This window comes from Ursus americanus, chromosome 2 (genome assembly GCF_024610735.1).
Source record: "Ursus americanus isolate L20-20 chromosome 2, mUrsAme1.1.p, whole genome shotgun sequence".
Taxonomy (NCBI): domain Eukaryota; kingdom Metazoa; phylum Chordata; class Mammalia; order Carnivora; family Ursidae; genus Ursus; species Ursus americanus.
In genome coordinates this window covers 20,552,012-20,579,556 of record NC_142128.1, presented here as the reverse complement: position 1 = coordinate 20,579,556, position 27,545 = coordinate 20,552,012, and the positions used below count along the sequence as shown (strand labels likewise).

Genomic DNA, 27,545 nt, shown 5'->3' with positions numbered 1-27,545 from the left:
CGCCAGGGAACACAGAGGCAAGCAGTCCGGCGTGTCAGGGGTGCTGGATGCTGTAGGAGGGCTGGAAGGGTTTATCATCTGAGCTGGGATGGCCGGAGAAGCACCCTGAGGACAGCGTTGGGGAAAGCCTTGCAGGTGGTGAGGGAGTGAGCCCTGTGCATGTCTGTGGGAACAGTGTCCCAGGCAGAGAAGGGGGAGTAGGAAGGCCTCCGTGGAGAGAGCTGGCCTGACTTGTTCCAGGAATGACGAGGCCAGAGTGAGGGAGAAGGAGGAGATAGCAGATGGGGTCTTAGGGACCTGGGGTGGTGGCCACTGGGGGATTTTGAAGTGAAGAGTGAGGTGACCTGACTTGGGTTTTATGGGATCACTTCAGCTTCTCTGTTGAGAACAGTGAGGGTGGAAGCAGGGAGATCAATTAGGAGGCTACTGGAATATTCCAAGACATGATGCTGCCGGCTTGGATCAGGATGGTAGGGGTGGAAGTGATGAACACAGACCAGGTTCTGGGTACATGTTGAAGAAAAAGCTGATGGGATGTGCTGACAGATTGGATGTGGGTGAGGCCGATGAGTGAAAGAAGGTCCCCAGCCTTCTGGCTCATGTTGGATGCGGCTCCCTCCGGCGGCCCCTGACACCTGCAGACAAGGTCCAGCCCATTATCTGTTCTCTATGTATCTTCTTCGTGGCAGTCAGCCCCATCGCAATGGAGACATCTTGTTTAATGTTTGTCTCCCCCGTGAGAATCATGGTGCCAAGAGGGACCGTGTGTGTCTCAGGGCCACGTGCCTTGTAGACCCCTAGGAAGTATTCCTCAGCCAGCAGAGTGACGAGGAACTGAATGTAGATGCTCAAGGTTCTATTTCCTGATGAGGACTCAAAATTGCCATGTTCTGTTTCCCTGGTTTTGAGTGGTCTGTGTGTTTTAGAAACCAGGCCAGGGGCTGGAAGACTGAGATTCTATTGTGAGAATTCCAGAAGTTAACCTGATTTCAACTGCATCAAAAAAAGTCACTCTTGAGGTGCAAGTGGGTCAGAGGATCACCTCTTGGGAGAGGTAGCATTTTCTGGAAGGCTTAGCTAGGCCTTTCCAGCTCACTGATGGCATCTTCCTGGCTCTGCCCAGAGAGCAGGGCTGAACTTTTGATCTGAAATATTCTGATGGTGGGGATTGGTGCTTTCCCTCCCCAGAGAAGACATGTCAGTTTAGAATGAAAATATTCTGGTGAGGACAAATTGGCAGCCAAACGTGCTCATCAGGAAAGTCAAATAAATCATGGATTTTCTGGGTTTTTTGTCCCCTCACCCCATTTTTCCCATAAGGAACAAATTAAATTTTGGCAAATATTTGTGAAAAACAGTGGTCTGAGATCTAGAATACTAATTTTTTTTCTTTTAATGGTTAAGTTTTTTTTTTAAGATTTAATGTTTTTGTTTTTGTTTTTTATTTAAAGATTTTATTTATTTATTTGGCAGAGATAGAGACAGCCAGCGAGAGAGGGAATACAGGCAGGGGGAGTGGGAGAGGAAGAAGCAGGCTCCCAGCAGAGGAGCCCGATGTGGGACTCGATCCCGGAACGCCGGGATCACGCCCTGAGCCGAAGGCAGACGCTTCAACGACTGCGCCACCCAGGCGCCCCATAAGATTTAATGTTTAAGTAATCTCTACACACAGCATGGGGCTGGAAATCACAATTTTTTTTTTAAAGATTTTATTTATTTATTTGACAGATAGCCAGCGAGAGAGGGAACACAAGCAGGGGGAGTGGGAGAGGAAGAAGCAGGCTTCCAGAGGAAGAGCCTGATGTGGGGCTCGATCCCACAAGGGAGGGATCAGGCCCTGAGCCGAAGGCAGACGCTTAAGGACTGAGCCACCCAGGCGCCCCTGGAAATCACAATCCTGTCAAGAGTCACATGCTCTCCTGACTGAGCAACCTGGCCCTCCTTAAGGATTAACTTTTTAAATGACAAAAGTAAATACATTTCTCCCACTCAGCCTAATTTGAATATACTGTACATACAGTGTTTTTTGTGTTTTTTAATGGCTGAATTGTATTCCACAGTGTGGTTGTACTTTACGTGATGATTCTTCTGTTTGTCATTTGGGTGGCTATGATTTTGCTATTAAGATCGGGCTGTGATGAACATATTTTTGCATGTGTGTTTGAGTTTTCCAGTGAGATGGATTTCAGGGTAAGAGCTTCTGCAAAATGATCCTCAAGAGTGATTATGTCAGTTTCTGTTTTGACCTATGGTAAATAAGATGCTAATCACAGAGTATTTCTCAGTCTCTTAAATTTTTTGTCAACATGCGGGGGTGGGGGGGAAGATAATGCCTGTTTTAAATTTATATATATATATATATGTTTATGTTTTATATTTAAATCTAAATATATATTTATTATATATACATATTTATTTTGTATATGTGTTTAAATTTATATATATAAATATATATTTATAGATATACAAATATATATTTTAAAGAGTTACTTGTTCACGAGTGAACACAGGGGAGGGCCAGAGGGAGAGGGAGAGAGACAATCTCAAGCAGATTCCACACTGAGCACAGAACCTGACTGGGGCTGGATCCCACAATCCCGAGATCATGACCTGAGTCAAAATCAAGAGTCAGATGCTTAACCGATTGAGCCACCCAAGTGCCCCTTAAATTTATATTTTTATAATCAGTAGTAAGACTGAGCATTTTTAGTTGGTCACTGTCAGTGATACTTTTTTCACATGAGCCTTCTCTCCTTATCATTTTCCTACTGGGTTGTTGTCTTTTTGTTTGGGTATTTATATTTTTATTATTGATTTGTAAGAACTTTTTATATGTAGGATAGTAGTCCTTTGCCTCTGTATTTGTTGCAGTATTTTCTCTCAAACTGTTGCCTTTCAGTTTAGCTTGTACCATACATTTCATGATACATTTCATTCTGAATCTTTATGGTGCCAAATCTCACAGTCTAACTTTATGGCTTGTGGCTTTGGATAATGCTTTAAAAGACCATTTTCAATCACTACATTTTCTTTTAGCACTTTTATGGTTTGGGCTCCTACTGCTTAGACCATTCATCTATTTTTATTATTCTGTATGTTATAAGGTAGCAGTTTTGGTCCCTACAACATCTAGTGATGGTCCATATCCCCCATGGATTTGAAACATCACTTAGATACTAAATTGTTATATATATTTTAACACAGCCATGTGTCTGCCTTCTTCACTTCCAGTTGGAATTTGTTTTTTTCATTTTGATGCATGAACATTTTGACTGGCAAAGTTACTTAGTTGTGAATTGATTGAGAGCTCCCACAGCTTGCTTCTCAGAATAAGAAGAGGTTTGTACTAGGGAATAACACCCTTTTCTTAGTTCATTTGAGCAGCTATACTGCAGGAAGGAAGAAAAGAAAGGGACACTGACCAAAGGTATGTGTGTAAGTCTGTGAAAGCAATAGCTTTTCAGGAAGCCTGTGGTGTAGACTTCAACATACATGTCATTGGCCAGAACTAAGCATGTGGCCCTACCTCTAGGTGCAGGAACATGTGAGAGGGGAGAATTTCTCACAGGGCAGATTGATACCTTGAACAAAATTGGGGTCCTCTTAGTAAGGAAGAAGGGGTAGGTGGATATTGAAAGGGGAATTTGGAGGGTCAGCTACATCTCTCTTGGCTCTTTTTTTTTTTTTTTTCCTTTATAATTTCCCTAGGTCGGGGTGCCTGGGTGGTTCAGTCGGATTGAATGGCTTAATCTCAGGGTTTGAGTTCAAGCCCCACGTTGGTCTCCATGCTGGGTGTGTAGCCTATTAAAAAAAAAGAGAGAAAAGAAAAAGAAAAAAATTACCTCAAGTATTCTTAAGAGACAGAGGTGAAAGGGAAGAAAGCAAATGGAGGTGGGAGGGCAGGGGAGAAAAGGAGATAATTTGTAAAATGAAATGCTCAGGTCTTATTATTCAGTTTGATGAGCATTTTAAGAAATGTATACAGTTGACTCTTGAACAACATGGGTTTGAATTGCATGGGTCCACTTATATGCAGATTTTTTGATAAATATAGTGCAGTACTGTAAACATATTTTCTTTATGATTTTCACAATATTTTCTTTAGTTTGTTGAAGGAATACAATATATAATACATCTAACATACAAAATATATGTGAATGGACTGTTTATATTATCAGTAAGGCTTCTGGTCAACAGTAGGCAATTAGTAGTGAAGTTTTTGGGGAGTTGAAAGTTAAATGAAAATTTTTGACTGCACAGGTGTCAGCACCCTTAACCCCTGTGTTGTTCAAGTGTCAACTGTATATCTGTGCCCCACCACCAAAACCAAATATGAACTGTATATGAAACTCCAGAAGTTTCCTTTGTATCTCTTTCTAGTTAGTCTCCTTACCTCCACTGGTCATTTTCTGATTTCAGAATCTGTGGTAGATTAGATTTGCCTTATCTTGTAGGTCGTGTAAATGGAATTGAATGGTATGTATTCTTTTGTCTTCTTCCACTCAGTGTGTTCTTTGAGATTTATCCATGCTGTGTTCACTTATCAAAGATAAACAAAGCCAGATCCTAGTTTAAGTGGTGAGGACAGATTTTAATCAGCAATAACTCCTGCAATCAGGAAAAGAGTCCAGCATGAATTCAACTCAAACTCAGTTTGTACAGAGGGCATTTTAAAGAGAGAATGAGGGAGTAAGGCCAGGTGTGAATAAAGTCAGAGAAGTAAAAGATTACAAAAAGTGAGAAAGGCGTTGTTCCATGTGAAACCACCTGCATTTACTCACTGGGAGACAGGAGCCAGACTTTTCAGTGTTGGCTGAGCAAACAGTAGATGCCTTGAGTTTTCTCAGTCATGGACTAAGGGGGACTGGCGTTGTCCTAGGGCTGGGGTCTTGAGCTGTTAGAAACTATGTTAGTGTTTGGCCCAGTCTGCATATGATAAGCCAAGGTTGAGGCCTTGTCGAGAAGGGGGTTCAGAGGAATCTGGCTAGAGTTTGGTCAAGGAGAGAGTCTTTGTCAGTGTAAAATAGTTTGTTCCTTTGTATGTAGTGTGCCTATACCACAATTTGTTCATCTGTTCAACTGATGATTAGACATTTTGTTGTTTCCAATAATTTGGTCATTATGAATAGGCTATAATAAACATTCTTATAGAAGTCTTAGATTTCTCTCAAAATTGCTTCATGGGATTGGTTAGTCACAGGGTGGGGATATATTGAACTGCTAGACTAATTTCCAAAGTGGTTTATCAGTTTACACTTCCCACCAGCAATATAGTAACACCCCAGTTGCTCAGCATCCTCGTTGACATTCTGTGCTGTCAGTGAGGGTGAGATAGCATCTCATTATGGTTTCACATTACATTTCCCTGGTGACAAATGATCTTAGGCACCTTTTTGTGTGTTTATTGGGCATTCGTACATCTTTTGTGAACTGTCAGTTCAAGTCTTTTGCCCATTTTTGCTGTTCCTGTTGTTTTTGGTTTTGACTTATTGGAATTTATGATATATTCTGAATAGGAATTCTTTGTCACGTAGATGTATTGTAAATATACATGTATAAGAAAATGAAAATTTAAAATATTTACAGTAGCATCAAAAAATGTAAAGTGGGGGTGCCTGGGTGGCACAGCGGTTAAGCGTCTGCCTTCGGCTCGGGGCGTGATCCCGGCGTCTGGGATCGAGCCCCACATCAGGCTCCTCCGCTATGAGCCTGCTTCTTCCTCTCCCACTCCCCCTGCTTGTGTTCCCTCTCTCGCTAGCTGTCTCTGTCTCTGTCGAATAAATAAATAAAATCTTAAAAAAAAAAAAGTAAAGTTTTTGGGGTGACTGGGTGGCTCAGTCGATGAATCATCTGACTTTTGATCTCAGCTCAGGTCTTGAACTCAGGGTTGTGAGTTCAAGGCCTGCATTGGTCTCCATGCTGGGTGTGGAACCTACTTAGAAAACAAAAACAACAGCAGAAAACCAAACTGGCTAAGAATAAGTCTCAAGAAAGACATGAAACACCTTTACACAGAAAAAATAAAACATTGTTGGGAAGAATTCAAGAAGACTGAAATAAATGGGAGATATGCTTTGTTTATGCATCGGAAGATTTGCTGTCATCAGGATTTCTGTTCTCCACCACTTGATTCATGCAAACAATGCAATCCCAGTCAAACTTGTAGCCATCTTTTTTAGAAGAAATGACCAGATTGATTCTAAAATGTATATGGAAAGGCAAAGGGTCTGGAATAGCCAAAATAGTCTTCAAAAGAACACAGTTGAAGAATGCTTATTCCTGCTGAATTTTAAGACTTATAGCAAAGCCACAGTAATCAAAGTCTTCGGCATAAAGATAGATCAATGAACAGAATAGAGAGTCCAAAAATAGACCAAACACAAGTACTGTTGATTGATTTTTGCCCAGAGTGTCAAGTCAGTTCAGTGAGGGAAAGGAAGTCTTTTTAATGAATTACTCTGTTTGAACTGGATATTCAGGTGGAAAGAAAATGGAGCTTGACCCGTACCTTGTTCTGACACACACACATTAATTTGGAATGGATCCTAAACCTAAATATAAAAGCTGAATCAGGGGGCGCCTGGGTGGCTCAGTCACTTGAGTCCAACTCTTGATTTTGGCTCAGGTCATGATCTCAGGGTCATGAGATCAAGCCCCGTGTCGAATCAAGCCCTGTGTCAGCCTCCACGCTCAGTGAGGAGTCTGCTTGAGATTCTTTACTTTTGGCCCTTCCCCTGTGCACACTCTCTCTATCAAATAAATCTTGAAAAAGAGAAAAGCTAGAACCATAAAACTTTTGTATGAAAACATGGGAGAGTATCTTGATGACCTTGGGGTAGGCAAATGTTTTGTATACAGAACATAAAAAGCACTAATTACAAAGGAAAAATAGATACACTAAGAACATGAGCAGGCAAGACAGGCTGGGAGAAAATATTCAGAATACATGTTCTTAAGTGTTTTATTTTTTCCAGAAGTATGTTAGCATTATTCAGGTCCATGGCATCCTATTATTCTATTCTGTATTAACTGTTTTTTTTTTTTTTATTGTTTGTTTGTTTAAGTCAGGTATGAGACATTGTACCGTGGAACTTTCTGATTGACTTCTCCTTATTTCACCCTCTTGTGAATGTTGGTTCATTTTCCATTAACGTCTTGCCCACTATTCAGGGACTCCTTACAACAGAGAGAGTAGATTTTATATCCTGTTAATCCTTGTGAAGTAATTGGCTGTTAGATGAAGCCAGAAGGCAATCCCAGTAGCTTCCATTGGGAGGAAACGTTAGCCTATGAGTCTTAGTTAATTGAGGCACAGCGTTGTTTTTTCTTTTCAATATTTTATTTATTTATTTATTTATTTGAGAGAGACACAGAGACAGAAAGACAGAGTGGGTGGGGAGGAGAGAGGAAGAGGGACAAGCAGAGTCTGCACTGAGCTTGGAGCCTGAACACTGAGATCATGACCTGAGCTGAAATCAAGAGTCGGACACTCAATTGACTGAGCCATCCAGGCGCCCGTTTTGTTTTTTTTCTTAGTTTTTTTTATTATGTTATGTTAGTCACCATACAGTACATCCCTGGTTTCTGATGTAAAGTTCGATGATTCATTAGTTGCATATAACACCCAGTGCACCATGCTATACGTGCCCTCCTTACTACCCATCACCAGTCTATCCCATTCCCCCACCCCCTCCCCTCTGAAGCCCTCAGTTTGTTTCTCATAGTCCATAGTCTCTCATGCTTCATTCCCCCTTCTGATTATCCCCCTTTTTTTTAACCCTTTCTTCCCCTACCGATCTTCCTAGTTCTTCTGTTCCATACATGAGAGAAATCATGATAATTGTCTTTCTCTGCTTGACTTATTTCACTTAGCATTATCTCCTCCAGTGCCGTCCATGTTGCAGCAAATGTTGAGAACTCGTTCTTTCTGATAGCTGAGTAATATTCCATTGTATATATGGACCACAACTTCTTAATCCAGTCATCTGTTGAAGGACATCTCGGTTCCTTCCACGATTTAGCTATTGTGGACAATGTTGCTGTGAACATTGGGGTGCATATGGCCCTTCTCTTCACTACTTCTGTATCTTTGTGGTAAATAGCCAGTAGTGCAATGGCTGGGTCATAGGGTAGCTCAATTTTTAACTTTCTAAGGGACCTCCACACTGTTTTCCAGAGTGGCTGTACCAACTTGCATTCCCACCAACAATGTAGGAGGGATCCCCTTTCTCCACATCCTCTCCAGCAATTGTTGTTTCTTGCCTTGTCAATTTTTGCTATTCTAACTGGCATAAGGTGGTATCTTAGTGTGGTTTTGATTTGAATTTCCCTGATGGCTAATGATTTTGAACATTTTTTCATGTGTCTGTTAGCCATTTGTATGTCATCATTGGAAAAGTGTCTGTTCATATCTTCTGCCCATTTTGTGATTTATTTGTTTCTCGCGTATTGAGTTTGAGAAGTTCTTTATAGATCTTGGATACCAGTCTTTTATCTGTAGCGTCATTTGCAAATATATTCTCCCATTCCGTGGGCTGCGTCTTAGTTTTTTTGACTGTTTCCTTGGCTGTGCAGAAGCTTTTTATCTTGATGAAGCCCCACAAGTTCATTTCATCTTTTGTTTCTCTTGTCTTCCGAGGTGTGTCATGAAAAAGGTTGCTTTGGCCGATGTCGTAGAGGTTGCTGCCTATGTTCTCCTCTAGGATTTTGATGGATTCCTGTCTCACATCGAGGTCTTTCATCCATTTGGAGTTTATTTTTGTGCATGGTGTGAGAGAGTGGTCAAGTTTCATTCTTTTGCATGTAGCTGTCCAGTTTTCCCAGTGCCATTTGTTGAAGAGACTGTCTTTTTTCCACCGGATGTTTTAAACAGGCCAATTAATTATGAAGAGATTGAGTCAGTGATAAACTCTGACAAAACTCTTTCCTTTTGTTTTGTATTTTCCTTAGGTGATTAACACTTTAGGCCTTGTGGATCCGCTGAGGAAAGCAATGGCACTCACAAGAAGGAAAACAGACTCAAAGTCTGTGTAGGTACAAAGTTTATTGCCCTTAAGACTTTGCTTCCTGCCTTCCATTTATAACCAAGAACGAAACCAACAAGAAATAGAAACCAAAAACTGAGACTAGTCCATGCAAAAGAACAACGATAAAAATGAGAGGTAGAGCAATATCTTACAGGCCAGTATGCAGCCTGCAGTTAACATTCCAAACTTGAAAACCGATGCTAAGAGTATCGGATTGATTTTTGCAATTGCATAAATATACATTGTAGGTACGTATATATGTACGTACCCTGCATATAAATACACACACACATCCACACAGACACCGTTTGCGCAACTGAAGTGTTGGGGGAGGGATGGCAGTCCAAGTGGGTAAGTAGGTTTGAAAAGCAATAGAATGAAGTTTCCTGCAAGGTTGCACAGCTTGAGGAAACAGCCTTGACCTCTGTCTGTAAAGCGGTGCCTTCCACATAGGCTGCTTCCGAGGGTTGTACGTGTTCCTGTTTGTCCAGCATGCGGAGTAATGCCTGGCACTGGAGTCAGCACTCAGCGGTGTTGATTAGAAGTGAAATGAAGCAGCCCCAGCCTCGACCCTCACTGGCTGGGAGAGCAGGGAGGGCGCCTTCCCATTCCCTCAGATGAAGAACTGCCCGCTGGAGGGCATGTCACACCTCTCCTGGCAAGTTCCCACTGTTGCAGGTGACACTCCTGCCAATAGGGCAAAGTCAGTCAGTGCTTTTTGAATGAACAGGTGGCTGGACCAGATCCACGTTTCCCACGGACGGAATGTGAGATGACTTTAGGTGGCACCCCGGTAGATGTGTTACATTTTCAAAGGTATTGATTACAGGGTGTGTTAGAAGAAAATATTAGGTAGCACGTCAGAGCTGGGTGCTAAAAAAAGTGAGTTGATCTAAAGGACTGTTGAGGGGCCCCTGTGTGGCTCAGTGGGTTGAGCATCTGCCTTTGGCTTGGGTCATGATCTCGGGGTCCTGGGATTGAGCTGCATGTCGGGTTCCCCGCACGCTTCTCCCTTTTCCTCTCCCTCTGCCACTCCCCCTGCTTGTGCTGTCGTTCTTGCTTGTTCTCAGTCTCTCAAATAAATAAATAAAATATTTAAAAAATGTAAAATAAAGGAATATTAAATGGAGCAGGTGCATGGTGAGTGTCATGAAAATTTCAGGGCAATCGTGGATTGAATGAACACTGTTAAAAGGTCTTTCTAAATCTGAGATTTTTCATTCTTGGCATTTTATTTCAATATCTATTTATTTATTTAAGTTTTTGAGAGAGAGAGAGAGAGAGAACACATGTGAGCAGTGGTGGGGAGGGCAGGGGAGAGAGAAAGATCCCAAGCAGGCTCCACGCCCATTGCAGAGCCAGACATGGGCCTCAATCTCAAGAGTCTGAGATCACAATCTGAGCCACAACCAGGGGTCGGCTGCCCAACAGACTGTGCCACCCAGGCACCCCTGATTTCTTCCTGGTGTGTCCTGCAGTCACTGGAGCATCGTGTTAGAGTTGTCATTATGTGTGCACATGGACGTGCTCAGTCTTCCTCGTGGAGTGGTTGGACGGCTGCACTCACAGCCCCTGGCTGCTTCAGTCCACGTACCATCTAGGGGCCATTTGAAGAAGGGGCACAAATTCTAATTGCTGTTCGAGAACCATCCATCGATACCTTCTGATCAGACCAAGAAAGACTCAGTAACACAGCCTACACCTGGAGGGTCAGGAGCTTGGAAAGAAATCTCAGAGCCGATGATGGCGATCTCTTCAGAAGCGCAGCCTCGCCAGTGTGCTTGGCTGCACGAAGGTCAATGCTGTGTGGAAACTCCCAGATATCCTGAAAGGGAAGACCTAACCAACCCATGTCACTCATCTTTTTCCTTTCATTCTGTTCAAATAAGTCTAAAAGGGCTTTTTCATAAACACAAAATTAGAATTCTAAGCAATAAGAAAAACACTGACTAACTGGCAGTGTTTCTTCTTTTTTCGGTCTTACAATTGATGGTGTCTTAGAATGAAATACGGCGTATGGTTAGTGTAGAAACATTTTAAAACAAAGAGAAGTTAAAACACACACATACACATACACACACACCCATGCACCCCAGAAATCTCTGATGTTTCTCCTGTTTCTCTGCTGTTCTTCAGCCTCCCTGCCTGCCTTCTGCTACTGGAACATTCCAAGGCGCTTCCTGCCCCAGAGCATTTCTATCTGTTGTGTGTCCTGTCTGGAATGCCTTTTGCACAGCTCTCTCTGATTCTGTGGGGCTCCACGTGGCCTTCCCTTTTCAGGGAGGCCTCCCTTTTACCTTCTCTAGTGCAGGTCCTTCCATCCCCCATGCAGTTGTCCTTCATCTGGCATAAGCTCTTATGTCTCTCTGTGTCTGCTCTTCCCGGGCTCCCCACGGTATCCCCAATGCCTGGCACTTAGCAGACACTGGACAGGTATTGCTTGAACTGGATCCATAGTGTTAAACTGAGGGCGAATGCAGAAGCTGCTCCTTGTCATCCAGGAGAGGGCAGTAGGAAGTACAGGGAGGAGCTCCTAGAGGAAGGCAGCTTGGTCAGCTTTTCAGCAGGTAGAGCCACTGAGTGGTGGAGCGAGTGCCTTCTTTGTGGGGCGTGCTCAGGGAGTGGCTTGGTGTTGTTGAAGGGTTCTGGCACCGGATGTCAGGGTTGGCCAGTCATTTGGAATGTTCCTTCCAACCAGACATCCATGTTTGAGGACTGTTCTCATCACTGGTCTGTGGTTCTTGCTTCAACTGCAGATGTGGCTTTTACCACTAGATGGCACTAGATGATGCCTCTGAGGACAGTGCTCATCAAACCATCAACAGAGAGCAATTGTCTCTGTTTTAATTATTGAAGTAATCGATCTATACAATGTTATATCAGTTTCAGGTGTGCAGCATAGTGATTTGACAAGTCTGTATACATTACTCAGCGCTCACCACGATTAAGTATAGTCACTATATGTCACACAGTAGGGCATTGTTACAATTTTATTTGACCATATTCCAGACATTGTACTTTTCATTTTTGTGAGTTATTTATATAAGTGGAAGATTGTAACTCTTAATCCCCTTCACCAATTTCGCCCCCCCCCCCTTTACTTCTGGCAACCATCAGTTTGCTTTCTTTCTTGAAGAGTTTGTTTTGTTTTGTTTGTTTGGAGAACAGATTTTTCATGATACTTATACCCAGAACACATACTTCAACCAAAGCTTCCTGAAACAGTCTTTAACTCTTACAGTATGTAGTCCATACTGATTTTTTCTAGTTTATTCTAGTTGACTGTATTTTCTAAGACGGTGATTTGCAAACTATTACATTGATTTTTTGACATGGATGGGTCACAATTCATTGTTTGAAAAGCACCATTTTAGACAACTGAGCCTGTTTACCCTTGTAAAACTCTATAGGTCAGCTTTCCTTGACAATCTGGGCTTGCAGGTAATTGTGTCCCTTAGTGCGTAGTTTGTGTGTTTCTGTGTTGAGTTGCTGCCTTGAGTAGCCGAAGGTATGTGCTTCCTTATGGGTGTCTGTGGATGTGGGAACATGGACGTGGGAGACTGGGGGGGACATGTTTGTACAGGATTTGCACCGACTGTAGTCAAGAGAGCAGTAAGCCTTGTCAGTGGATAGAAAGAGAAAATAGAATATCTATCTGCTTCTGGGAGCTCAGAACCCAGCTGGGTGACATCATACACACACAGACCCACACCCACACCCTACCCCTTTCAGCTTACTCCTCAAGCAAGTGGAAATGAGCTGATGCGCTCAGGATATCATTTAGGATGTTTCAGGGTGTAAATAACAGAAAACCAACTCCATTTGGTTTATTTATTACTTTTTTAAAAATGTAAATTCAATTAGCCAACTTACAGTACATCCATAGATTCAGATGTAGTGTTCAGTAGTTTGTCAGTTTTGTGTAACACCCAGTGCTCATCACATCACGTGCCCTCCTTAATGCCCATCACCGAATTACGCCACCCCCACACCCACCTCCCCTCCGGCAACCCTCAGTTTGTTTGCTAGAGTTAAGAGTCTCCTATGGTTTTTCTCCATCTCTGATGACTTCCCAGTCTGTTTTCCCTCCCTTCCCCTAGGTCCTCTGGCCTGTTTCTTATATTCCACATATGAGTGAAACCATATGATAATTGACTTTGTCTTACTGACTGGTTAGTGTACTTCGCTCAGCATAATACCCTCCAGTTCTATCCACGTGGATGTAAATGGTAAATTTTCATCCTTTCTGTTGGCTGGGTAATATTCCATTGTATAACTATATACCACATCTTTTTCCATTCATCTATCGATGGCCATCTTGGCTCTTTCCACAGTTTGGCTGTTGTGGACATTGCTGATGTGAACATTGGGGTGCACGTGCCCCTTCGGGTCACTACATTTGTATCTTTGGGGTAAATACCTAGTAGTACAATTGCTGGGTTGTAGGGTAGCTCCTTTTTTTTTTTTAAGATTTTATTTATTTGTCAGAGAGAGAGAGCACAAGCAGGGGGAATGGGAGGCAGAGGGAGAAGGTGGCTCCCCGCTGAGCAAGGAGCCCGACGCGGGACGTGATCCGAGGAGTCTGGGATCGCGACCCGAGCCAAAGGCAGATGCTCAACTGACTGAGCCACCCAGGCATCCCAAGGTAGCTCTATCTTTAACTTCTTGAGGAACCTCCATACTGTTTTCCAGAGTGGCTGCACCAGTTTGCCTTCCCACCAACAGTGTAAAAGTGTTCACCTTTATCCTCATCCTTGCCAACATTTGTTTCCTGTCTTGTGAATTTTAGCCATTCTTACTGGTATGAAGTTTTATCTCATTGTAGTTTTGATTTGTATTTTCCTGATGCCAAATGATATGGAGCAGGTTTTCATGTGTCTGTTGGTCATTTGTGTCTTCTTTGGAGAAATATCTGTACATGTCTTCTGCCCGTTTCTGGACTATTTTTTGAGTTTTGAGTTTGATAAGTTCTTTATAGATCTTGGATACTAGCCCTTTATCTGATAAGACATTTGCAAATATCTTTTCCCGTTCTGTGGGTTGCCTTTTAGTTTTGTTGACTGATTCCTTTGCTGTGTGGAAGCTTTTTATCTTGATGAAGTCCCAATAGTTCATTTTTGCTTTTGCTTGCCTTGCCTTTGGAGATGTGTCTAGCAAGAAGTTGCTGCGGCTGAGGTGGAAGAGCTTGCTGCCTATGTTCTCTAGGATTTTGTGGGATTCCTGTCTCACATTAAGGTCTTTCATCCATTTTGAGTTTATCTTTCTGTATGGTGTGAGAGAGTGGTCAAGTTTCATTCTTTTTCATGTAGCTGTCCAATTTTCCCAGCACCATTTATTGAAGAGGCTCTCCTTTTTCCATTGGATTTCTTTCCTGCTTTGTCGAGGATCAGTTGACCATAGAGTTGAGGGTCCATGTCTAGGTTCTCTGTTCTGTTCCATTGAACCATGTGTCTGTTTTTGTGCCAGTACCATGCTGTCTTGATGATTACAGCTTTGTAATGGAGCTTGAAGTCTGACATTGTGATGCCCCCAGCTTTGGTTTTCTTTTTCAACATTCCTTTGGCTCTTTGGGGTCTTTTCTGGTTCCATACAAATCTTAGGATTATTTGTTACAGCTTTGTGAAAAAGTTGATGGTTTTTTCATAGGGATTGCATTGAATGTATAGATTACTCTGTGTAGCATAGACATTTCAACAATATTCTTCCAATCCATGAGCATGGAACATTTTTCCGTTTCTTTGTGTCTTCCTCAATTTCTTTCATAAGTGTTCTGTAGATTTTGGAGTACAGATCCTTGACCTCTCTGGTTAGGTATATTCTTAGGTATCTTATGGGTTTTGGTGCAATTGTAAATGGGATCGATTCCTTCATTTCTCTTTCTTCTGTCTCATTGTTAGTGTATAGAAATGCAACTGATTTCTGTGCGGTGATTTTATATCCTGTCGTGTTGCTGAATTCTTGTATGAGTCCTAACTATTTTGGGGTGGAGTCGTTTGGGTTTTCCACATAAAGTATTGTGTCATCTGCAAAGAATGATTGTTTGACTTCTTTGCCCATTTGGAGGCCTTTTATTTCTTTTTGTTGTCTGATTGCTGAGGCTAGGACTTCTATTTGAACAACTGTGGTGAGAGTGGGCATCCCTGTCGTGTTCCTGACCTTAGGGGAAAAGCTCTCAGTTTTTCCCCATGGAGAGTGATACTCGCTGTGGGCTTTTCGTAGATGTCTTTTATGTTACTGAGGTATGTTCCCTCTACCCCAACACTGTGGAGAATTTTAATCAAGAAAGGATGAATGATTTTGTCCAGTGCTTTTTCTGCATCAGTTGAGAGGACCGTATGCATCTTGTCCTTTCTTTTATTAATGTGATGTATCATGTTGATTTGATTTGCGAATGTTGAGCCACCCTTGCAGCACAGGAATAAATCCCACTTGGTCATGGTGAATCCTTCTTTTAACGTACTGTTGTATCCTACGGGATAGTATGTTGGTGAGAATTTTTAAACCCATGGGGTCTTTGTCTGGTTTTGGGATCAAGGTAATGCTGGCCTTATAGAACAAGTTTGGAAGTTTCCCTTCCATTTCTATTTTTTGAAACAGCCTCAGAAGAATAGGTATGAGTTTTTCTTTAAATGTTTGGTAGAATTCCCTTGGGAAACCATCTGGCCCTGGACTCTTGTGTGTTGGGAGATTTCGATCACTGCTTCTATTGCCTTGCTGGTTATGGGTCTGTTCAGATTTTCTGTTTCTTCCTGATTTAGTTTTGGTAGTTTGTAAGTTTCCAGGAACGCATCCGTTTCTTCCAGATTGCCTCATTTGTTGTCATATAGCTGCTCATAATATGTTCTTAAGATTGTTTGTATTTCCTTGGTGTTGGTTGTGATCTGTCCTCTTTCATTCATGATATTATTATTTTGGGTCCTTTCCCCTTTCTTTTGGATAAGTCTGGCTAGAGGTTCATCAGTCTTATTAATAATTTCAAAGAACCAGCTCTAGGTTCATTGATCTGTTCTACTGTTCTTCTGGTTTCGATTTCATTGATTTCTGCTCTGCTTTTTGTAATTTCCATTCTCCTGCTTGGTCTAGGCTTTATTTGCTGTCCTTTCTCTAGCTTCTTTAGGTGTAAGGTTAGCTTGTGTATTTGATACTTTTCTAATTTTTTTTTGAGAAAGGCTTGTATTGCTATGTACTTTCCTCTTAGGACTGCTTTTGCTGTATCTCAAAGGTTTTGAGTAGCTGCGTTTTCATTTGCATTCGGTAAGATTTTTTTAATTCTTTTTTTTTTTTAAGATTTTATTTATTTATTTGACAGAGAGAGAGACAGCCAGCGAGAGAGGGAACACACGCAGGGGGAGTGGGAGAGGAAGAAGCAGACTCTCAGAGAAGCAGGGAGCCCAATGTGGGGCTTGATCCCAGGACCCTGGAATCATGCCCTGAGCCGAAGGCAGACAGTTAACGACTGAGTCACCCAGTTGCCTGGAATTTTTTAAAATTCTTCTTTAATTTCCTGGTTGAGCCATTCATTCTTTAGTAGGATGCTCGTTAGCTTCTGAGTGTTGGTGTTCCTTCTAAATTTCCTCTTGTGCTTGAGTTCCAGTTTCAAAGCATGTGGTCTGAAAATATGCAGGGAATAATCCCAGTCTTTTGGTATTGGTTGGGACCTGATTTGTGACCCAGTGTGATCTGTTTTCGAGAATGTTCCTGTGCACTGGAGAAGAATGTGTGTTCTTTTGCTTTAGGATGGAATGCTCTGTATATATCCATGAAGTCCATCTGGTACAGCGTGTCATTCAGAGCCCTTGTTTCCTTGTTGATCATCTGCTTAGATGATCTGTCCATTGCTGTGAGTGGGGTGTTGAAGTCCCCTATGATTATTGTATTATCATCAATGTGTTTCTTTAATTTGGTTTTCAATTGACTTATATAATTGGCTGCTCCCATGTTCGGAGCATAAATATTTACAATTGTTAGATCTTCTTATTGGGTGGACCCTTTAAGTGTGATATAACATCCCTCTTCCTGCCTTACTATAGTCTTTGGTTTAAAATCTAATTTGTCTGATGTGAGGATTGCTACCCAGCTTTCTTTTGAAGTCCATTAGCATCATAAATGGATCTGTACCCTCCTCACTTTCAATCTGGAGGTGTCGGAGTCTCTTGTAGATAGCATATGAATGGGTCTTGCTTTTTTATCCAATCTGATACCCTGTGTCTTTTGATTGGAGCATTTAGCCCATTTACATTCAGAGTAACTATTGAGAGATATGAATTTAGTGCCTTTGTAGTACCTGTAGAGTCCCAGTTTCTGTAGATCGTTTCTGTTTCTTTCTGGTTTACATTACTTTTGGGCTCAGTCTTCGCTTAGAGGATCCCTTTTAATATTTCTTGCAGGGCTGGTTTAGTGGTCATGTGTTCTTTCAGTTTCTGTTTGTCCAGGAAGCCCTTTATTCCTCCTTCCATTCTGAATGACAGCCTTGCTGGATAAAGTATTCTTGGCTGTATGTTTTTCTCATTTAGTACCCTGAATATATCATGCCAGCCCTTTCTGGCTTCCCAGGGCTCTGTGGATAGGTCTGCTGCCAGCCTAGTGTTGCTACCCCTTTAGGTTAGGAACCTCTTGTCTCGAGATGCTTTCAGGATTTTCTCTTTATGTCTGAAATCCGCAAGCTTCGCTCTTGTATGTTGGAGTGTTGATCTCTTTTTATTGATTTTGAGGGGGGTCCTCTCTATATCTTGGACTTGTATGCCTGTATCCATCCTGGGATAGGGAAATTCTCAGCTATGATTTGCTCAAATATACCTTCTGTCTCCCCTCTCTCTCTTTCTTTGTTCTCGGGGACCCCAGTAATTCTATTGTTTTGCATTATGGTATTGCTGATTTCTTGAAGCCTCCCTTCATGGTCCATTAATTGTTTTTCTCTCTTTCCCTCGGCTTCCTTCCTTTCCATCAACTTGTCTTCTATGTCACTTACTCTCTCTTCTGCCTCACTTACCCTAGGTGTTAGAGCATCCCATTTAGACTGCATCTCAGTTAAAGCATTTTAAATTTCAGCCCGATTAGATTTTATTTCTGCACTAAGATTCTCTACTCTCTTTTATGCTTTTTTCAAGCCCAGCTAATAACTTTATAATAGTTATCCGGAATTCCAGCTCTGATATTTTACTTATATCCATATCAATTAGATCTGTGGCAGAGAGTATTGCCTCTGGTTCTTTCTTTTGTTGTGAATTCCTCCTTCTAGTTATTTTGCTCACAGAAGAATGGATGAACAGGAGAGCAAAATCAAAAATATTAACCACGACCCAAGCAAAATCCACACTAGACAAATCCAAAGAGGTCAGAAACCAAAAAAGAAAAAAAAAAAAGGGTAGGGGAGAAGAGAGAATATAATCTCCCAGGTGTTCAAAACAGGTGATCCACTTGGTTTCGGGTATATTTTAGTCTGTTTGTTAAAAGACACTAAATCCCAATAATGTAAAATCACCAATGTGTGTGTGTATGTATATATACATATACAGAAACATAAAATTGAATAAAGTGAAAAGAAGCCAAAAATGAAGAATATATCTAATGTAAATGTAAAAAAATGAAAGTTAAAAAAAGACTTAAAAGCAAAGAGTTGATAATATAAGAAACTAGTTGAAAAGGAAAAAAGAAAAGGAAAATTTTAAACTGAAAGATCAACAAATCACGAGAAAACCTTTGAATTTTATTTACTGTTTTCCCCTAGTGCTTGCTTCTAAACTTGGTGTTCACCTGTTTTTCCACATGGTTTTCTGGGGGAGGGGCCCGCTGTGCTGATTCTCAGGTGTCTTTGCCTGGGGGGAGTTGTACCCTCCATTTCCAGGGGGCCAGGCTCAGTGTAAACTGCCTCTAGTTGGTCTGTATGGCTTTTGTTCCCTGAAGGCTTTCTGGGCCTCTTTAGAGGATGAAAACGAAAGTGGTCATGCCCTGATCTCCAGTCCCTGTGCGGAAAGATCATGGTTCCCTCTCTTCAGTAAACCCTCAGGGATAAGGGGTCTTCACTTTTGTGTATACCAAACTCTGCAGTCTCCTGCAGTGCATGCCTGCACTGATCCTCCCAGGAGAAGGCGGAGGGTCGCGGCTTTTCTGTCCTTTGCAGGGCCCCCACATGATAGCTGTTGCCTGACCAAGCCGCGGTTTGAGGTTTATGGCAATCCCCCTCCTCTGCTCCCTGACCCTAACAGATTTCCCGGCTCCAGTGCCTGGGAACTCTGCTGGCTCAGGTACCCCTGTTTTTCCTGTGACCCTAGGGATCCTGAGACCACACTGCCCCACCTGGGATTCTGCCCCACCTCGCCACCTGAGCACCTTTCAGGCAGGGACGTCTCTCACTTGGAGCAGATTTCTAAAGGTCTGATTTTGCACTCTGGGGTTATGTCACTTTCCTGTGGACAGCTCACACAGGCTCCCTCTCCCTGCAGATGATCTTCCCATATATCCCCACAGATTCATTTCTCCGCACCTTCTACTTTGCAAAAAGTGGTCACATTTCTCTTTGTAGAATTCCAGCAATTCTTTCTGTACATCTCAGATTGAATTCATACGTGTCCAGAAAGACGTAATAGTTATCTAGCTAAATTACAGGGACCAGATGAATTGAGGTCCCCTGCTGTTCCATCATCTTGCCTCCCTCCCTCTATGTATTACTTTTTAAAAAATATTTATTTATTTTAGAGAGTGAGCATGGGGATGGGCAAAGGGAGGGAGAATCCTGAAGCAGACTCCCTGCTGAGCACAGAGTCCGACACGGGGCTCAATCCCAGGACCCTGAGATCATGATGTGAGCCTAAACCCAAGGTAGCCACTGAATTGACGGAGCCACCCAGGTACACCTCCATTTGGTTGAAATGTTAAACACAGGGGTGCATGGGTGGCTCAGTCAGTTAAGCGGCTACCTTGGGCTCAGGTCATGATCTCAGGGTCCTGAGATCGAGCCCCCCATCAGGGTCCCTGCTCAGTGGGAAGTCTGCTTCTCCCTCTCCCTCGGCTACTTCCCCTGTTTGTGTTCTCTCAGTTATTCTCTCTCTCTCTCTCAAATAAATAAATAAAACCTTAAAAAATAAATAAATGGTAAACATATATATTAATTCACAAGATAACTGATGAGGGGCAGAGCAGACTCCAGGCCCACAGTGACTTGGCATGGCCTTAGCGTTCCAGGCTCCTTCCCCTACGTCTTGTTGTCCTAAGGCTAGTTCCACTCAGGTTTGCCAGAAGACCTTCAGGGATATTTGGACTTCAGCTCCCCGGCTTAGAACACCAAAACTTTGCTTCCTTGTAGCGTAGACCAGGAAGAGTTTAGGCTACCATAGCATTTTTCGGTTGTATAGACCAGAGAGTACAGGCTACTCTAGCATTTTCTAGGTTGTAGCAGTTGTGTTTATTTGTTCCTGGTTTTCCCACTATGACCTGCTTAAGGGATGTGGAAGGACTGGTACCTAATACAGAGCCGGGGGAAATACTTAGGTAGTCATTCGCAAGTTTCACAAAACAATCCTGGATCTCCTTTCCTATGGACACAGAACTTCTGGTTGAGCAGAGTTGTCTGATTGGCTCTGGCCAGTGAGTTTGCTGAGGGAATAGGTGGTGGCAGGTCTTCTAGGTGAGGTATGAGGTGAGGTTATGTGCTTTCTAGGGTCCTGGAAAAAGAGTTAGCCGCATGAGTAAAGAGAGGAAAGAAATGGCCACTGTGGGGAGGTTGAGGGGCCGTGTATGTGAGCACCAAGAGGGATGGCCGAGTCTGTTGACATTGGTAAGGGAGCACCAAACGTGCCTCTGTTGGCCTTTTGAGGTAGATGATTTTCCTCCTCGACCTGGGTCCTGAGAACTGGGCCAGAACCTAATGACCTCTATTCATCTGCCTCCTTTCCTCTGTTCCAGGTTTGCAGTAAGCCTTGGCTACTGGTATGACCCTTACATCCAGCATTTTGTAAGAGTGTCTAAGGAGAGGAGGTCCTCCGAAATTAACAGAGGCAAGTGACCCCCTCCCTCCCAACGTCCCCTCATCAGCCCAGAGGCCTGAGGTTTTAGGAATTCATGCTTAAAAAGAGAGAGTTCCAGTGTTCACTCTCTCCAGGCATATGAACGTGCTCCTATCGCAACATCCTCATGAACACAGTGTATTATGAACCTTTTCATTGTGGTTAATCTGATATGGGAAAATGTTATCTTACGGTAATTTTGTTTTATAATCCTCTGATTTTGGGGGTGAAGTTGAAAATCATTTTTGTATGTTTAAGAGCCATTTATATGATCTTTTACTGTGAATTGTCTGTTCAAGTAAGGAATTACTTTTTTGGCTTTATTAAAGCAGTAATAACACTGTTAGGCTCTGCAAGTCCTTTCTATCAAGGCAGAGAAAGGATTTGAGGTGGGAGGGTGACTCAGTCTCAGCCAGACTGAGAAATTAACCAAGTGACCACAGTCCTTGTGTGTGCCAGGAATCCTGGCCCTAAAGATGGAGCCTATGGGTAGATTCTATAAGAAATGCAAAGAACGTTTAACGTGGTGGTCCCTGAGAAAAAGGACGTGGAGCTTACTTGGAGCTCAGGATGAACCCAGGCATTAGGAAGATGGGGCCAGGCCTGGCTCAGAGGCCTGAAGCCTCCCTCCTGGGCTCCTGAGGAAGCTTTCTATACCACTGCTGCAGAGGCAGGGACCCACCTCGGGGCCTTGGGAGCTGGGTGCCCGAGGCAGCATGTCAGCCAGCCTGCCTCTTCCTCTGCCTGGGCTGGCATCTCCAGACTGGGGCCCACTAGGAGAGTGCTTCCCAAACAGCGTGTGGTGAGCATTTTTAAAGTTTTTTCCCAATAATCAGCCTGTTGTGGATGATACTCTATAACATACAATAAAAATGATTTCCTCGAAAAATAAAAAGCCAGAGACACGTAAAATACAAGCTCAAATTGTGTAGTAGCAGAATCAATAGGACTGCAGTAAGTTTTTAAATGCTACCCCAATTTTGTTCTTAAAATAGTTAAGCACAAGGCTTTAGAACACAGATTTTATCTTCCTTTCCCCCTCTTTTATTTCCCATCCCCTTTACTCCAGCTCCCCACTCCGGAGCTAAACAAGTCCGTTTATTGGGCAACGTTTACTCCTGGCTTCCCCTCCCACCGATGCTCTGTGAGGCCTTTTTATAAACATAGAGGCTCTTACCCACACAGAATGGAGATGAAGGGAACACGGTAAGAAATACTTTTTTTTTTTTTTTACATTTATCTGCCCCATTTCCTGACCCCAAAATATTATTTTTGTCATGATCTCGCAATTCTGAGTTTGAGCCGAGTCCTGAGTAGCTTTCACCTAGCTATGAAAAAGCGCGTTTCCAAAAGGAACATTTAGATCTGACATTTTGATGTAAAACACTTGTCTTTCCCATGTAAAATAATGGGACATTTTATTTTAATTTTTAAAGATTTTATTTATTTATTGGAAAGAGAGACCATGAGCAGGAGGGGCAGAGGCAGAGGGAGAAGCAGGCTCCCAGCTGAGCAGGGAGCCCGATGCAGGGCTTGATCCCAGGACCCTGAGATCCTGACCTGAGCCAAAGGCAGACGCTTAACCAACAGCCACCCGGGTGCCCCAAGGGGCAATTTATTTGTAAGATCGTTAATTCCATTAAATCATTAAATAGATTGTACTTACTTTGCTTGTAGCAGCTTTGAATTAAATTTAAAAAAGGAAGAGAATGTGAAAGTCACTCTTTCTCCCATGAAGTCCACAATAACCCGCTGACCCGGAGGAAGAGCAGAAGTGTCCTGATTTGCTTTTCTCCTGGCGTGTGCTCTGCAGGGATGATATCCCACCTCACTGAGCAATAGCTTGTCTCTGTCTCTCACTCAGGATATTTTGCTCTAGTCCATGGCGTCAGTCTGCTTATAAAGGCATTTCTACGGAAGACAGAATGTCATTGTCAAATTCTAAATCTTGGGACTGGGACGGATACCACCTCTGGAGATTAAAGGTAAATGAAAATTCCGCCTCTTCTTTCCCAAATTGTTTCACCTGTGAAGGTGCCCGCCTGGTTCAGAAATGTTAAAATATATTCAGAGGGAATGCAGTGACGGTCTGTCTCGCGCCCCCGTTCCCAGATGCTTGCACCTGCTGCCCCCGTCAGCCACATACTTAGTGTCCCCAGAGCTCTGGTGAAGGATGGGTGCCTTTCATCTCATCCTTTGCTGTTACAAACAGGGCTTAGGATAAAAATCCTAGTAGACATTTCCTCTGCATGGGTGGAAGAACCCTGCCCGTGGAATTATGAGAGCCAGAGCCCCTGCATCTGCCATATTGGCAATAACGAAGATTTTATTGTCATCCTGCTAGTGTCTTTGGTACAGGCTGGAGGTGCACACGGCTGGGTGATTGTGCGATGACACAAAGGCCTTTTGCAGCTATTACCTGATTTGGTCCCTCACCTGCTCTGTTAGGGAGCAAGAACAGGTGTAACTATGCTCACTCACAGGAAAGGAGACGAGTCTGGTTAGTGGCAGAAGTGGGACCAAATGGGCAGCAGCTCCTCCAAATCCAGGTTCCTTCCCTGTTCTCTACACAGAGCCTGTGCTTGTTCAGGGGGGTCTCTGCGGTCTGTTGGGCTGTGGTGCGTCTGTACCTCAGTGACCATGGTGTGGTGGAAGGAACGGGAGCAGAAGGCAGTGGCAGAACGTGTGCAGTGTGAGTGGAAGGCATTGGAGAAATGCCTCCTCTCGGCCCGACACCGTTTCGACTTGGTCCCGACATTTGGATTCTCCCCGCTGTCACGTACGTGGGTTAATAATGAACAAATCTGACATTTTTATTCCTGGGAACAAGGTACATTGAGACTTAGGTACCCCTTCCAAGAAAAAGGTTCTCTCTCAGGAGTGAGGAAGGCGAAGAGCACAGGGTCAGTAAGATATTGTGGAGGTGTTTTGTTTTGTTTGATAATTATATTGGTCCAAAGGGTTTTTTTAAATATATATGTTTCTTAAATAATAAAAAATAAACAATGCTTCTTTGCTTCTTGGAGCCTGGGCCTGTCGGGCCAAATTTAGCCCACTCAGCTGTCGTCGTAAATAAAGTTTTATTGCAACACAGCCACTCCCATTTAGCTGCATCTTCTCTATGGCTGCTTTACCAGCATGACAGCGGAGTTGAGTAGTTCCAAGAGAGGCTGTCTGGCCTGCAAAGACTAAAATACTTTCTGGCCATTTACAGTAAATTTGCTAATCCCTGTATTGAGAGGTATGTGCTTGTAGAACGGGGCAGGGAAAATCTTGGCTGCCAGTCTCGTTGTCTCATGCACCTTCCCCCGGGGATGTTCCCCCAGCTGCACCAGCAGAGGCAGCGGGTCACAGGCTTTTTGCTGCCGCCATCGTGGGAGCTCGTTCTGTATGACCTCAGGGGCCCAAGACTTTGGGCAGTTGAAGGCTCCCCACTTCGGGCAGCGGGCACCAGGAGGGCCCAGGAAAGCCAGTACCATCACAGAAACAGAATAAAGGGGCAGTGAACCCCTTTAAGGGACCTCAGCTGATCGGTGTCTCCCGACTTCTGTTTTCACACAACCCAAGGATCAAGGACGCAGAGGGTGGGTCTCACCTCGGGCAGCCCGTGCTGCGGTTGGCCCTGCGGGATCCCTTCCAGTCCAAGGGCTGTGCTTCCTCACGGCGGTCCCCAGCTGCCATCCAGGAGCCGGTCCTGTCTTCGGTGTCTTTCTTGCCTCCTGTGACTCGCCAGCTTTCAGTGAGTGGCGTGTCAGACGGGCTCAGGGAATCCCAGAGTCGAAAGTGGAAACATGTGCTGCAGCCATTTTGCTCCTTTTCGAAAGCCCAGAAAGAAGCTGTCTGTTCCTTAGAGGCTCGAGGTGTGCCTTTTGGTAGCTTTCCCTCCCCAGTGACCCCTTAGTCAGTTCTTCTGAAGGTCAAGTAGCTGATGCATGGGGAGTTCTTTTTTTTTTTTTTTTTTAAAGATTTGACTTTTATTGGGGGGGGAGGGGCAGAGGCAGAGGAAGAATCTTAAGCAGACTCCCCTCTAAGCACAGAGCCCAATGCTGCGCTGGATCCCAGGACCCTGAGATCGTGGCCTGAACCGAAATCATCGTCGGCCGCTCACCCGACTGAGCCAGCCAGGCGCCCCAAGGGGAAGCTCTTTATACTAAAGTAAGAAGTCCTACAGAAGATGTGGGAGTGTATGCTGTCCTTCATCTGCTTTTAATTGTTCTCATTGTCTTTGGGAATTTTAGACTCTCCTTACCCTTTCCTGTCGTGGGAGTAATGTTCTGGAAGGGTGCTGTGGAGTTTCCTAGCAGAAGTTAGTTCTCGTCTGCCCTAAGCCTTTCCTCCCAGTAGCCTCAGCTAGCTCGTCCATCGCCGCGCTCTGCAGACGGGCAGGCATGTGTGGCAGCTCTGAGAGTGAACGGTTGAGATGGGTGAGCCTGTCTTTTCTGATACATCACGAAGCGGTCCTTTACTCTCTCCTCCTGTGTCCCTCTGTCACCCTCCCTCTCCCCCAAACCAGACCCTCTGATTTTTCCACTAGGTTGGGGGTAGCTGGACCTATAGTTCTGACACTTAACCCATAGGGATCACCTCCTACTAGAAAATGCTTGCTTGTGATTTCTGACCCCATCATGCCAACCCCTAAGACAGCGACCCTCCCCCATCCCTGCTTCCCATCGCTCCTGACTGTCTACATAGGTGAGTTAATATACATACTACATACTACCGTCTACATACACGGTGCTCTTCCCTGCACAGGTGTTCACATCAGAAACAGGGGTATCATCCTGACCCCCGCTTTTCCTTTGGCCCAGCCTGCACCGGCGACACCACCACCGGATTCTGGACACCGGCATCTGTGTTTCTCTTTGTCTTTCCCCTTTGACCAACTGGTTCTGTATTTCTGGAATAGAAGTAAGGTGGACACGAGGGTGTTAAAAGCATGCATGGCTGGGGGGATGCCGAACAGTCAGCAGGTTGTGGAGCGCCTTGTTTCTTGCCAGGCCTCAGGGGTGTGAGGAGCTGTTGCAGGAGACACGCAGTGTGTGGTTGAAACAGGCCAGAAAGGGGTGTCCTTGCAGTTGGTGAGCTGAGGAGAGAATGCGTTCGAGAATCCTCCTCAGGGCTGAGTGAGTGAGTGGACACGACAGAGATGGGGGGAATGTGCTAGGAGCCCAGGGGGTGACCAGGCTGGGGAGGCAGGTGGTGGAGCAGGGCCGTTAGTGTGTCTCTCTATGTGTGTGTGTGTGTGTGTGTGTGTGTGTGTGTGTCGTTCTCTGTGAGTCTCTGCGTGTGTGTGTCTGTGTCTCTGTGTTTGTGTCTTTGTGTCTCTGCCTCTCTGTGTGTCTGTGTGTAGGGGTCTGTGTGTCTACATGTCTGTATTTTGTATCTCTGTTTCTGTGTCTGTCTCTTCTGTCTGTGTGCCGCTGTGTGTGGGTCTTTGCGTCTCTGTGCGTATGACTGTCTTTGTCTAACTCAGTGTGTATGTTTGTGTGTGTGTGTCTCTGTGTGTGGCTTTCACACTTTCTCTACTGCAGCCCACAGTAAAAATACATGTACAGCCCAGGCCAGGCCCCACATCTGTGTACCCGTGTCAGTAAATCAAAGGCACACCCTTGGCGCTTACTAGCGCAGGTCCTGCTGTGCGTGTGGCTTGTATATTTATTTCCTCATGAGTCCTCACAACCCCGTGAGGTGCAGTCAGTTTCTCTACTGTGCACACGAGGAAAGCTTGGCCCAGGGAGTTTAGTGACTTGCAGCACCTCACAGCAGACACGTGGTGGATGGCATCTGACCCCCATTCCCTGGCTGCAGACGCCTGCCCTTTCCCACCCACCGTAGGCGACTCTCACAGAAAAACGTAAATGTACCACAAGACAGTGCTCGCCCTCACTGACGGGGATGCTTTGTGATGTTTGCTGTTGTATCCTATTTGATCCCGCACATGCTGGCCCCGACCCCTCCCCCCCAAACACACAATTGTTTCCTGACCCTCTCTAATCTGTCTCAGTCTGCTTTTTGGAAAATCTGTTAGCTCCTACTTCCCCAGCGCCTCTCAGTGCCTCCCCACCTCCATGCCAGTGGCTGCTCCCCCAGTTCAGGCTCCCTGTGAATTCTTCCCTGGACCTTCTTCCTGGACGGCTCTGAGAATCTCCTAACTTTTGTCCTCTATCCATTCTCCACACAGAGACCAAAGTCACCTGAAAAGTACCTTTCTGACCATATTGTTCCTGATTTTAATCCCTGAAATAGCCCGTTGCTGTTTGGGGCTTAGTACTCGGTACATGAAGATGGTCAGTAAATGTATGCGGGAATACAGAATTAGCAAACTTGCTGTGTATTTTTCCTCAGGATGAAGATCTCCCATGAAAATATTTTTGAGGTCGACTTTGCAGTGATTGTCACGAGAAAGCTGCCCAGCATCCAGTAAGTGTGGCTTGGACCAGAGGACAGAGCCGGGCAGAGTCAGAGGCAGCAGTCAGGAGGGGGCCGGATGCATGCTGGAGACCTCATTTTAGGGGGC

General features: G+C 44.1%; 1 pseudogene across 14 annotated transcripts in view; it reads left to right on the top strand.

Annotated features, from left to right (window-relative positions):
• The window catches only part of LOC148110501 (thyroid receptor-interacting protein 11 pseudogene), a 74,924-nt pseudogene that overhangs the window by 6,138 nt on the left and 41,241 nt on the right, over positions 1–27,545 (top strand). For 4 of the 14 annotated variants that reach the window (XR_015727421.1, XR_015727407.1, XR_015727409.1 and 1 more), the window contains exons 2-4: positions 20,928–21,019; positions 22,893–23,013; positions 23,602–27,448. The product of XR_015727421.1 is annotated as a thyroid receptor-interacting protein 11 pseudogene, transcript variant X14 (transcript). Of the gene's footprint in view, positions 1–8,949; positions 9,030–20,927; positions 21,020–22,097; positions 22,235–22,892; positions 23,014–23,601; positions 27,449–27,545 lie in introns of all 14 variants that reach the window. The other 10 variants (XR_015727418.1, XR_015727416.1, XR_015727408.1 and 7 more) reach the window with 9 other exon arrangements.